At 37.0% G+C, this 13,118-nt stretch overlaps 1 protein-coding gene across 1 annotated transcript in view; it reads left to right on the forward strand.

Annotated features, from left to right (window-relative positions):
• The first annotated feature begins 9,067 nt into the window (after window positions 1–9,067).
• The window catches only part of LOC108135186 (zinc finger protein 808), a 39,854-nt gene continuing 35,803 nt past the window's right edge, over window positions 9,068–13,118 (forward strand). The window contains exon 1 of the mRNA XM_017255807.2: window positions 9,068–9,190. The gene's annotated coding sequence lies outside the window, so the exon portion shown is untranslated. The remainder of the gene's footprint in view (window positions 9,191–13,118) is intronic.

The raw sequence follows: 13,118 nt of genomic DNA on the forward strand, positions 1-13,118 counted from the left end.
TAATTTGTTTTCCGTTTGTCAGCAAGCCCAACTGATTGGCAGCAAGACCGAAGAACACAGAATCCGGTGAACTCTGAAAACTTCACTTACACTAGAAACTTTAAAATTATTCCCGCAAGCGAAACTGTTTTTAGTTTTTATTATTAAAAGAATGAACGATTTTAAAACAAAAATGATTATTTTTAAATGTTAATATAGGAAAATTTGAAAATAAAAAATATGTTGAGTTAGGTACAATCATCATTATAGTAGTTAAGCCCTATAATCTAATGGTTTCGGTAAAATACAGAGTAAAAAACAAATTGATCTATGAAATTGTATCGATAGGGGCGATAATTAGATTATCAAAATATTTAAAGACAACCATCTGGTTTGTCTAACCATATCTCAATCAAAATGCTTCTCTTGCAAGTAAGCCCCAGCTTTATCGGAAATTCATAAGGTTTTCTGCTGCACTTGCTCAAACGCCAGGTCTGCCCCCTTAACAAATGGTCTGTCTGCACTTGGCTCTCAAAAAGTCCAGACCCACACAGAATACCAGTCATGGTCATGCCCACAAAACCGAGATGGGGCGTGTCATTGGTGCATCCGTGATTTGGTAGAGGAGTATTTCGTTTTTGGCATTTATGTGTGCCACTAAATCCTGCTCACTCACTCAAATGTGTTTCGTTGCTGGTCGGTCCTGTTTTTCGGTCCCTGACCAGAGGATGCTGCCGAAATTAGCTTAAAAACCGACAGAAACTTTGGAGCCCCCAATGGCACACGCATAAATTCCCTGCGCAACCCCACAGCCCCGGCCAAAAAATCAAAATCGAGTGCAACGTTTTACCAACTCAATCACCGGCTGTGTAGTCGAGTTGGGTGAGCAAACCCCTGGCTCTGGTAATTATTTTGTGACGCCAAATGGGTGGCTAACGGGCAGGACTTCCATCCCCGGACCCCGAACCCCGAACCCCGGTCACAGGACTAGGCCCGGGCTCAGTCCTTTGACCGGGCAATCGAGTTTTTGGTGCAGCTGATGCCGCCACAGTCGACTCGTAAATATGCACGCATGTCCAGGCCCGTGTTCAATGGGTGGTTGGGCGTTTTTGGGGAGGAGGGTTTGAAAATCGGGGGCAGGCCGTAACGGGTGCAGCTATTTATGCGCTTTATGCATCGTGCGTGCCCTGCTCATTCGGCTGCCGTTGTGAAATCTGTGCGCCAGATAAATTCCAAGCCCAAAAGGTTCATGAAAATGCAATTTTATTTTCTAAAAACACAGACGCACATTCCAACGCAGTCGGACACCCGAACACATGCCACCCACAGGATACCAGAGACCAGAAGGTCTCTTCCTGGCGGGAGTTCGAATCGGATTGGATTGAGTTGGGTTGGGTGGTTGGGTTGACCAACGTCGCCGTTGTCCAATCGGCTATGAAATGATGCGTTTAAGGCCGGGACGACTAATCGGGAATGTCGGTTTGGTATAGATACAGTGGAAAGGATTATAAGCATAAAACAGATCAAAACCAATTTAATAAAATTCAAATTGGTTTTGTATAAGAGCACATTACCTTTAGGAGATAAGCATACTTGAAAAATTACTTTTGTAATCTTACTTACTTTGCCAAAAAAATTTTGAAATAAAAAAATACTTCATTTCTTTTAGAAGATTGAAATTATTTAACAAAAATGAATAACAATATATAGAAAGTCTATGTACTGAAAATAATTTCATAAAAAATTAAATAAATGTAAAATAAAATAAGGATATATATTTAGATCTTGGACCACCGTGCTCCAATTGCACTGGACCACGCAAAGTCACCAATTGTGTGCAACGCACCCGAACCATTTTTATGCTGGCCAGCACGCAACACGATTGACGATTGAAACAATCCTGTGAGCCACACCACACACATGGGTTAGGGCTAGGCCGGGACTGGTCTGGTCGGTATGGCTGCTGCGTTGCAGGACTCCTAAATATCGGCAATCAATGACAGTCACTTGTCCAGCAAAATTAGATTTACTCCACGGAGCATTTTACGGCATTTCATGGACCGGCGCAGGAGTACAACAGAGTCGGTTGGCAGTGGAAAAAGATGGGCATAGGAATCGAGATGTGGGAGAAAGATGGGCGGGGCAATCCCCAAATGGAGCAGCTGGAACAACTGCAAAACGCTTTGACCATAATTTCGTCCTCGTCCTCAGTATAGTTGCAATATTTGCGAATTGAATTCGATTGGTTTGCTCGATGGTTACCAGATACCCAGGGAGAAGTTTGGCAGCGGGGAGAATCCCTATTGCAAAGGGAAATTGCCGGGTGCATTGAAATTGAATTTGAATTGAAGCCAGCTAGCGAAAAACCAAGCAGACCTCGTTTAATTTAGGTAGACAAAAGTTCTTTGTAACGTTATGATTTCATTCTTCATTTATTTTCGTTTTTATGTCTGTGAAAACTGCATAAGCAGTTGGTAATGTCTTATTACGAAATACCTTTCCGCGGGCCATCCTTTGAAGATGCTTAAATGTTGATCAAAGAAGTTTATTTAAAATGTTGCATTATGTCTGCGAAATAATAAATATTTTGGCTGACGTCATATTTAGAATTTCTTTCATTGTTCAAAAAAAAAGAAAAAATTACTTTCAACGATATTTTGTTTTTTAAAATGCTGTATTCAGTAGTTTTTCAGTAAATTGTTGATCTAAATGTTGTTGAGAAACTTATATGCCAGTAAGAAACTTTAGCGTGTCATTTACCATCACCATTTTTGCTGTTGACGCTTTATTGTAATACTCCGGCTTTTTGTTTGCAATTCTCTTCAATTTAACCTTCACCCCATGAAAAAACAAACAATTTGCGCTGCATTTTTTGCTTTGCTTTGCAGGCAAACATTTTTTAATGGCTCAGTAACAACGGCTAACTGGAGTCTGTCGGCGCTCCTGATCCGACACCCACATCCCGAACCCCGATTTTAGCCTGACTTCATCAACAGACTTTTAAAGGCCTGTGGCCCGGTGTGTTTCAGTGGTTTCAGTGTGTGGGCCCCATTTAAAATCACTTTGCGGCTTCGCCTTCGCCTCGTGTTGTGCATAAATAAGCGGTGTATGATGGGGTGTAGGGTAGCACCTTTGGGCCCTTTGGAGGACGCACTTGCATCCCGTCATTTGCTTATCCTTATGGACTGACTTGCGGCGTTGATTGATGGCAACTTTCGGCGTTGGCCAAACACTAAGTGGCCTGCTGTTTCCAGCCCTAAATAACTTTATTGCTGAGGCTGGTGCTAAGTTATGACGTGTTAATAATGGCGCATAAACACACCAAATTGTAGGCGTCACCCGGCTGAATTTAAATGACGGATGAGATGGCCGAAAGTTAAGTCATTAAGGTTAGCCAGCAGCTGTGTTAGTGAGTGGTGGCAAATGGTGGTTTCCACATTGATTGACTATCTTAAAGGCACATTAAAAATAATTATGTTTTTAAGAAGAAGTAGATATATAAATTATTCTAAATTAATTAAAGTTTTTTTAATGATGAATTAGATGATTATTTCATTTCGAACTGTTTATTCCAAAACTTTAAGACATAAGGGTTTAGTTTCCCAACTGGGCAGTCAAAACTTTACTGTCATCAGGGTCTGCGCATGGGCAAATTTAATAATTTGTTTTTAGCCAAAAACAAATTGTTTTTCTCCTCTCCATGTAAACCCCCTTTTTTTAATAAAGGCTGGATCTTTTTTGACAAGGCTGGATATGTTAGAACGGTTTATCTGTGTACAAATACGTATCGCATGAGTGATTTTAATAGAAACTCTGATATAGATTAGTTTATCACTAAATTTTACCATATTAAACGCATTTTAGATAAATTATAAATTAAATTACATAAGATATTTATTTGATCCTTTACTTATGAATAAATAAGTCTGTAGCAGATAAATATTAATTTATTTCAAAACAGTTTACTTGAAAGGTTACTTTCTCATCTTTAATTTGCAATTTCCATAATAATTTTCCCATTGTATTTTTTTTAACTTATGGCAAAGTAAATTCCTCAGTTGAAGCTCACATGGAAAGAATTCCATCTTGCTGGTCTACGCCCACCAGTTCTTCCCCATTTTTATGGGCCCGTACAGTGAAGATCAGCGATGCGTTGCCCACTGATCGGCAATCACTAGTAAAGCTCTCGTGCCGTTTGAGGCTATCAAAATATTTTAATCGTGGATTTTTGTGGTTGCCGGTTCATTGAGGCTGCCAAGAAGTTGTGAAGATTTATGAACATAATAATTACAAATTTGCTAATTGATTTATTGTCGAGTGTATAAACACCTTTCGCTTAATTTATGCCGCTGCCGCCTGAGCGGGGATGGGCTTGTGTTTCTTTTGTATTTTTTTAAATACCTGTTTGCAGTCAAAGAATATATGCACTGTAGAAGCAACCTGTGAGCCAAAGCAATCAGGCCGAGCATCGGACATCGAGCATTGGGCGCGCTTTTTGGGATGGGATGATGTACGACGAATGTCCTGCCACAGTCATATATACATACACCCATACAGACGCTCAACCCGTTCATTATAAAGGAGTCAGGTCGTCAGGTGAGCTGAGAGAGAGACCGACAACCGCAGGCAATCACCGGCAACAGGCAACGCAAATTAATTATTAATCAACGGAGTGAACCGATCCAGCTCTGGGGAAGAAGCAGCTGGAGGAGGTGGAGACCACAGCTCCAGCCCCTGCCCCGCTTGATCTGCGATCCTCGAGCCGAAAGAGTGATTTATACTCGTGAACCCCCGCTCCCAGACCTAACGAATCGCAGGCCCTGGCCCATACTCAAGTCCAAGTCCAAGCCCAAACCCATGCCCAAAACCCAAGCCCAACTGACGGTGTTCCTGCCAAGATGGACGATGCCGATGATGACGACGGCGATGGAGATGAAGACTAAGACTAAGACCAAGACGAAGACGAAGACGAAGACGAAGGCCAATGCCAATGCAATCAAGCCCGGCCAACACTCAGCAGAGGATCGCATATAGGGTTAGTCACTCAAGGAAAAATATTGGAACTTAGTTTTTAAATAATTGTTAGTAGTGTGTTGCGTTAATCGAACCATTTAAGAAAACTAAGTTCATCGTTTGTGTTAATTTTTTTTGAAAAAGGATATTCTTGTTACAATTTATCAGTCAGCTTACCAACAATAATTTCATAACCAATTTATTGATATTGTAAAGAGGCAAGGGTTCATTAAAAGCCTAACATAATGGGAAGAAAAATAAAACTTTAAATTATTATGACTTTTATATATATTAATTAAAAGCAAATTATCGTCACCCCTTCCACTTTGGTTTTCGAATTAATGTGCTGTAATTGTTTGCGTATAAACATAATTCATAATTAATTCTTATACTATTATTTTACGTTATAAATCCTCACTTTAAGTATTTTTCTTAAAATGAGTACAAATATAAATAAATGTGAGTTCTTAGGCAAAATATGTATTCAAAATAAGTATATCCTGATTTTAAGAAATCAAATTCTCAATTAATGAACGTCCGAATTTTCCTTGTGTGTGTAAGAATTGTTTTCGGCTGGATAATTTTTAATAAACACTTTGTTTGAGTTGACTGTAAAATGGTAATCAATATGTAGTTAATAACTTACCGCTATTATTTCTTAATAAAAACAGTTAGTTCTCGGTAAATACAACCAACCATTGTCGGTTTGAGCACTTTAACTGAAGAATGGGTTGATTTTACTATTAAATTTTTATCTGTGAAGAGTCGCTGAGTACTGCTAATATTTTTCGTTGGCCATGAGGCTTGCTTGAGCGCATCCAGCGAGACGGCCGCTTTATGCAGCCTTTTGGTTCCACCCATATCAGTCAGCCCCCAAGTACGTCAGTCAGTCAGCGAATGCGAGCGAATGAAAGTTGTCCGTTTGTCCGTAAGTCCGTCCGTTTGTCTGCCCAGTGCACATGCAATAGCATCGGCATCGTCTCCTGGGATTCACGGTTCTCGGCGGGACGGAATCGGCATGCGATCCCCAAAAGTTGGCAGGCGGATTGGGGAAGGCGAGGGATAGGGATGGGAGGTTACAGTCAGACACCGGGCGAATCAGAAATGCCAGAATTGAAATCGCATTTTAAATCATCTCTCAGTGGAGCTGCTTCTTCCTCAACCTCCCCGTCCACATGATTCACAGTCACAATCGCCTCAAATCTCGAATAACAAATCGCATAATTACGGGGCAGCGGCTGTCCATTGCCTGCCCTCTCCTTCTCGATCTCGCTCTTGCATTCGCCGCAGCCAATCAGTCCGTCCCGCTCTAGTCTTCTGCCTAGAAGCCAAAAGAAGACGAAGGAGCAGAAGACTCGAGATGGCGATGCAGTGCAGATATGAAATATTTTAGCTAAATGGCAGCCAAAGAAATAAAAATGTGGGATTGAAGCGTATAAATCAGCAGGCACTCGCTCCCTCTCCCTCTCCATCTTGGGTCTTCTCCCCTTCTCTTTCGCTCCACTGCAGGCTTCATTAATATGTGGATGTGTGTGTGCGGTGTGTATGTGAAGCATAAAATCAACCTGAGGCGATAAATTGAAACGATTTTTGCACTGAACACGCAATTAGTTCTCCTCTAGTGTACGGCTTTCCCCTCGTCCTAAACTCACCTCAGGAGATTGAAAGAAAAATCTGAAATAAAAATGACTCCAGTGACATCTGAGAAATTGTTTTGATTTCACTGTACAAAATGAGTGGTTCTGATTCAGTGCCTGTCCCTCTTTTGATCGCCCAAACCGATGGCAGGAAATGTGTGGATTCTTATCGAGATTATGCCCCTGGGATCGAGTCCACAAATAATTGCATTCGTAGATTGAAATTATGTCAGATAAATATCCCAATAATTACAGATTTTCAACAACCTGTTAAGTCGCCGGTCTTTGGTACAAAAGTCATGCTAATACAATTGGGAGTATTAAAAAAAAAATTAAAAATCTAGAAATTCGTCCTATCTTTGTCTTTAATGGCATCGGAGCATAAATTTTACTTTACATTTTGTAAAATTAATGACGCTTCCTTTCTAAGATCTAGAGCGAAAACCGCAAATAATAAGAAAACCTTTTTGTATTATGTAGAAAATATGTCTAACAAGAATGAAAGCAAGCTTCGACAAGCCGAAGATTATATGCCCTTGTAGCTATTGCAAAAGCAAGTATTCTAAAAACAACTATGTATATTGAGATGTTTATAACAATATGCTTAAAGAGAGTGAAGCTATGATGATTTATCTCTGTATTATGCTGTAAAATATGACTTTTTAAAAGGTTAAATCTTTTTTATACTCTTGCTGAGTGTATTATATAAATTTGTATTATCACTATCAGTAGGAAGATCGATCTAGCCATGTTCGCCTGTCTGTCTGTAGTAACGTTACTATTAAAAAACGTTACTAGTTAGAAAAATATGTTCATGTCCCTTATATCTTTACTTATGGCTTCTAAAAATGTAAAATTTACAGAATTTACTAATTATCAGCAATTTACTAAATATGACTTGAATTATAAAATAATCAACATTTCCTTTCTCCTTCCTACCATCCCAGAGACACCTTCAATGTAATTAATTATGGGGCGGGAGCAGTGGTCCACTCACAGTTATCACTATTATCATGCTCTGTCGCTGCTCTGTTAATGTTACTCTGTGTATAATTTTTATGGTTATAGAGTAAACATACAATTTTTTGACATTCCCATTTTTTAAAAGCAACTATTTTTTTGAGAAATTTTTTTAAAAATTAAAATTACATTTTATGGGAATTTAAAAATTGTTCCTAGGTTAGGACGGTTTTAACAATTAAATAGTTAATTTTACATATTTTTTGTTTGTGCATACTCTCAGTTTTAATATTGAAAAAACTTACAGGTAGTAATAGTTCCCAAAGGATAAATCGAAAAAAATAAATGAAACAAAAATATATCTTTGCTTTTTTTCAATATATCTTAAAACTTTGAGCTAGTAATGGAATTCCAAAATAATAATGGCTTTATATTTTAGAATAACTAAGGTCGAGGCATAAAAACAAAATTTAGTTGTTTTAAAATATATTTTATTTTTAGTAAAACTGCAAGGATATATATGCATAGGCTTATAGAAGTTTGCTTATTTTTTTGTTTATTAATTGTTCATTTCTATTTCCAAGGATTTAAGAAAATATATATTTTATAATTATTTTAGGAGACACAGCCGATTTTGTGACGTAGAGTCCGAGCCATTGTAAATGTTTAAACGCGTCAACGAATCCTTTGCCAACAATGTAGTGTTATATTCCCATAGGTAATTCTTCAGGTTTAAATGAAAATTAATGGCTACTGTTTCGCACAAATGACTGTAGTTACCGCTTATAAATTTTAAACCGTTGTTTAAATGGTTTTCATAAGGTAAGCAACTATTTTTTATATCCTATATATGTGGTCCATGGTTCAAACAACAAGTACACATTTTAATGATGTCGTAGTTCCGTATAAAACTGCTGCAATCAGGTTTTGAGTGATATTTTTAAGCGAAATAATGTCGCTCACATAATATTCATTATTTCCGACCTTAGTTTTTATTTTATATAATTATTACTTGTTGATGAATACAATAAAATTAAGAAATAATAATAATTTCTGAGCAAAAATTTGAAAAGGTAATCTAAATAGCAACTAAATGGAATAATCAACTGATGATGCTGTATTACAAAGTGGGACAAAAAAAGTATGAAAAGCCATACAACATCGGATAGCTATTGTGGCCCTCCTTGTTTTAGTAAATGAGTTTTACCTTAAAAAAATAAACAATAAAATTTTAAGTTTTTAAGTTTATGAAAACCCCTTAAAAATAAATTAAATAAACGAACTACTGTTCTCCACTTAACAGATTTTCACTCACATGCAATAAGGTAAGATAACTCAAGAAACACTCAAATATTCGTACTATACTCTCTCATTTGCTCAAGCGACTTCGATTTTCGAAATTTTGTGAGAGAAGCAGCGCGTCATGTTGTCGTATGGTTGCTGGTGAAAAGTGCGCTGTGAATTAATAAATATATATTTAACCCTGTTTGTTTAAATATAATTAACTAACAAAGTGTCCTGAGAACAAGGGCACTTGACCTTGAAGAATGGAAGCTTGAGACCTGACTTCAAATATACCATTTTCAATTGTAGTTGTGCAGGTAAGCAAGCCAACTCTTTTTACTACAAGAAATTCCTTAAGTTTTTATTATTAGGTAAATAATAAATGACAGCCACCCTTATAATGGTTAGTTTTATAACTTTTGGCTGCATATAACAGTTGGCTGCATTCAGTTGTTGATTTAAGGTTTGTTTTATAGTAATTGCATGCCGATGTGAATCAGCTGTTTTCATTGTGGTCGAAGACAGAAGAAGACAGAGTCGTAGTCCTAAGAAGGGGTTAAAAACGTTTATTTTATATACTTTTAGGGTGGTTAATTTTAAATAGTAAACTAGCGGTAAAATCATGAATTTTTAATAATATATTTGTATGTAGTCGCATTTTGATAAATAAATAATTCTAAAGAATAGATTTCCACCCCAAGTCGACAGCCCCTATCGGAACGCCACTGCCCAAGCATGTTTTCGAAATTCGAAAAGAGTAAAGAGAGCAAGAGAGACCAGACCGGTTTACGCTCTCGCAGGGTTGAGTGATTTCGAAATTTGCCTGAGTAAATTCGAATCTATGAAACGACCGTTAAAAATTTGAAACACTTTAGTTATTTTTTGAAATATTATTAAATTGGTTCAACCTAATATTTAGGTTTTGTTATAATGGTATAATGATTTATACATTCTGAATTTGTATTTGTTGGTGTTAACGTTTAGTTATTAATTTTATCAAACAAACCCACCAAAATGACATGACGAACGCAATTTACATATATGTACTAAGTCTTTGATACCATATTTTTTTGTGAGCTGATAAAAGTTGGAGTTTTTGTTGCTTAACAAATTTCAAAAGTCAGTTATACGCCAAAAGTTTAAAAATCTCAAGAGCTATATACACGATAACTTAACTTATCGCTCAAACCTATTTCGACAAATTAGTCAATTAGGGACACACAGAAAAAAAAACTTTTTGCTTACAAAACTTTTAAAATATTGTGTTTATAATTAAATTGGCTCGTTGCTAGCATTTTAAAATGCCTCTTCAACGAAATGTATCACATCAAAATTAAATATTCTTGAAAACATTTAAAAATATGATTTACTTGCGTAAATCATAAAAACATTGAAGTTATTATGATTACCAGCTTAATTATTCGATAGTTCCTATGGCAGCTATATCATATCGTTTTCCGGTTTTAATAAAATTTAAAGCATAATTCTGAACTGTCAAATTATTAATAAGTCGAAAAGAATTTTTAATAAAAAATAGAAAAGTTACATTAAAAAATATTTGTTTTTATATATTTTTATTGTTTCCATGGGAGCTATATGATATATTTGTCCGAATTTGATGAAATTCAAACCGAAATTCTAGAATATTAACCATTATGTCGAAGAACTAAAAATAAAATTAAAAAACAGCAAAGGTATAATTTTTTAAAATTTATTTTTCCGATTGTTCCCGTGAGAGCTATATGATATAGTCGTCCGATTTTTATGCAATTTAAACCGTAGTTCTGAAATATTTAACCATTAAAATATTTCGAAGAACTAAAAATAAATTAAGAAACAGCAAAGTTATAATATAGTCGTTCCGACTTACGCACTACCTGCAATAAAAATACAGCTTTTGGGAAAGTTTAAAACTGAGAGACTAGTTTGCGTAGAAAAGGACGGACAGATCGGTTCTCCTAGTGATGCTGATCAAAAATATATATACGTTTTAGGGTCGGAAACTCTCTTCAAGGGTATAAACATGGAAAACGGAAGGTAGGCCCACTGCTATATTTTAAAATAAATGCGCTTATTAGTCGTCTTTGCACACTTTTCTGAATAAAACCCTTTGAAACTAAGATGATTAAACCATTCCTATGTTCAAAAGAATAAAAAAAAAAATTAAAATTAGAGAAGTTACAATTATTATTATTGTTTTAATTATTTTTTTTTCAATATTCCGATTAGTTCTATGAAAGCTTTTAGGCATAGTCGGCCGATGTTGATCATCGTAAATCTAAAATAATAAACAATCACTAATATCGAAGATCTAAAAAATAAAATTGAAGAACAGCAAATTTACTATCATTTCCCCAATTGTTTCTATGGGAGCTTAACGCTATAGTCGCCCGATCCGGTACGTTCTGATTTATATACTTGCAGGTAGTATGAAAACATTTTTTGGGAAAACTGAGGCACTTATTTGCGTAGAAATGGACGGACGGACATTATTGATTAAGAATATATACAATGTACACCACTTTTGTTTTCTCTGCGTAGGATGTTCAAATATATAAAAAACTAAAAAAATTAAATTGTTTCAACTTTTTAAACTAATTAATCTTTCAACATGTGATTATTCCTTCTTATATTTGTGCGATTTCCTTTTGTTTTATTTCGGTGAGTAATAGAAATTCCTTCAACCTTCTCCACTTAACAGAGAAGCGCAAGACCGGTTTTAGAACCAAAGTGAACGCAACAGACAACAAGCAGCTATTCCCGGTCTCGCTCGCTCTACGCGCTCCATCCGAATGTCAATCAATCACCTGTCAGATTGGCCACGCTCACTGGCCATCGGGTTGCACAGACATCGGGCGAGTACCCACTCACATGGGAAAGATTCTTGCCAGCATCGGGAAGATACATACGAGCTCACGAAACAGCCATGGCTGGGGTTTGTTTGCTGGAAATGGTGGACTTTGATTCGATTCGATTGGGCGACACGGTTTGCTTTTTAAATAGAATCTAAAAAAGGGAACATGATTCCATTGACCGATAGAAAAAAACCAAACTGACTTTCCATTCCATATCTACGGGTTTATTATTAACACCAATCAGAAGAAGTAAAAGGTCTTATAAAATAATAACAATACAAGTTTTTCATTACATCAAAATTTTTGTTAGTTTTTTTTTGTATGAATATTATTTTGATCCACGAATATTTTATTTTGTTATTAAATTAGTAAGTTGGAATTCATTTTTCATCTATTATTCATTAGAAATCTCTGTGCCTCACATTCCTAACCCAATTCGTCAAACGTTTTTTCTGTTATAACGCTTTTGTCTAGCACTTCCTTTGGGTTCCTTTCGGTTTTCAAAATTTATCGAATGCTTAGGACAATGGCAAAGGGAAAAGCGAAAAACCGGCAACGAAACAGAAGCGAAACACAAATAAATAAGGATAATAGCTTAGGTATAAAGAAGAAGAAGCCGACAAATGCCTACGAAAAGGGGTGGTGGTGGGTCGATGGGCTGGCTGGTGGTGCTTTGGCTGGGTGGATGAAGGCGCCACACGAAAGGCAATTAAAAAATATTTAAACTGCCAACTGTTAAGGGTCTTGGACCCGTTTCTGACTGACTGACTGGACTGACGCCTCCGAGGCAAAGTTGCTGCCCCAAAGAAGGGGCGGGGTGCTTAAAAACGGGGGCTAAACGAAATTTATGCATACTTTCCTCGCCTTAACTTGGCCAGGACCCTGCTATTGTTTTTCCCTCCAAAGTATTTGTGTTTTTTTTTTGTTTTGTTTTCTTCCACCCGCATTTCTTCAGACCCGTAGCAAAATCAGTTTGAGTTGTGTGATTGTGTACGTGAGCATAACGGCTAAAATGGCCAAGGCTGGGGCAGTTCACCCCCAATGGCCGCCCCCTGTCAGAATTGATTGATTGAATTGCCACTTTATGAAATTTGTGAGTCTTTGGAGATGTGCGTGGAAATTCGTGTTCTCGTCTTCGTCTTCGTCTTTTCCTCGCTTTCTTCTTTCCTCTTGGGGTGGCTTTGCCCAGTGGGTGGGTGGCTGGGTGGTTTTTTAGGTGGATTGTGCTGGCTCTCCGAGGGTTGCTCCAGCTGATTTGTGTTTGTGAGCGCTTTGGCTAACAATTTGCAGCATAAAATACATAAAATTATGTGCAGCGCTGAGGCGGCCATTAAACTTGATAGATTTATGACAGACAGCAGCCAAAGCGGTATCCAAAAACAAAGCGACA

The sequence above is a fragment of the Drosophila elegans genome, unplaced genomic scaffold (assembly GCF_018152505.1).
Source record: "Drosophila elegans isolate 14027-0461.03 unplaced genomic scaffold, ASM1815250v1 contig_397, whole genome shotgun sequence".
NCBI lineage: Eukaryota > Metazoa > Arthropoda > Insecta > Diptera > Drosophilidae > Drosophila > Drosophila elegans.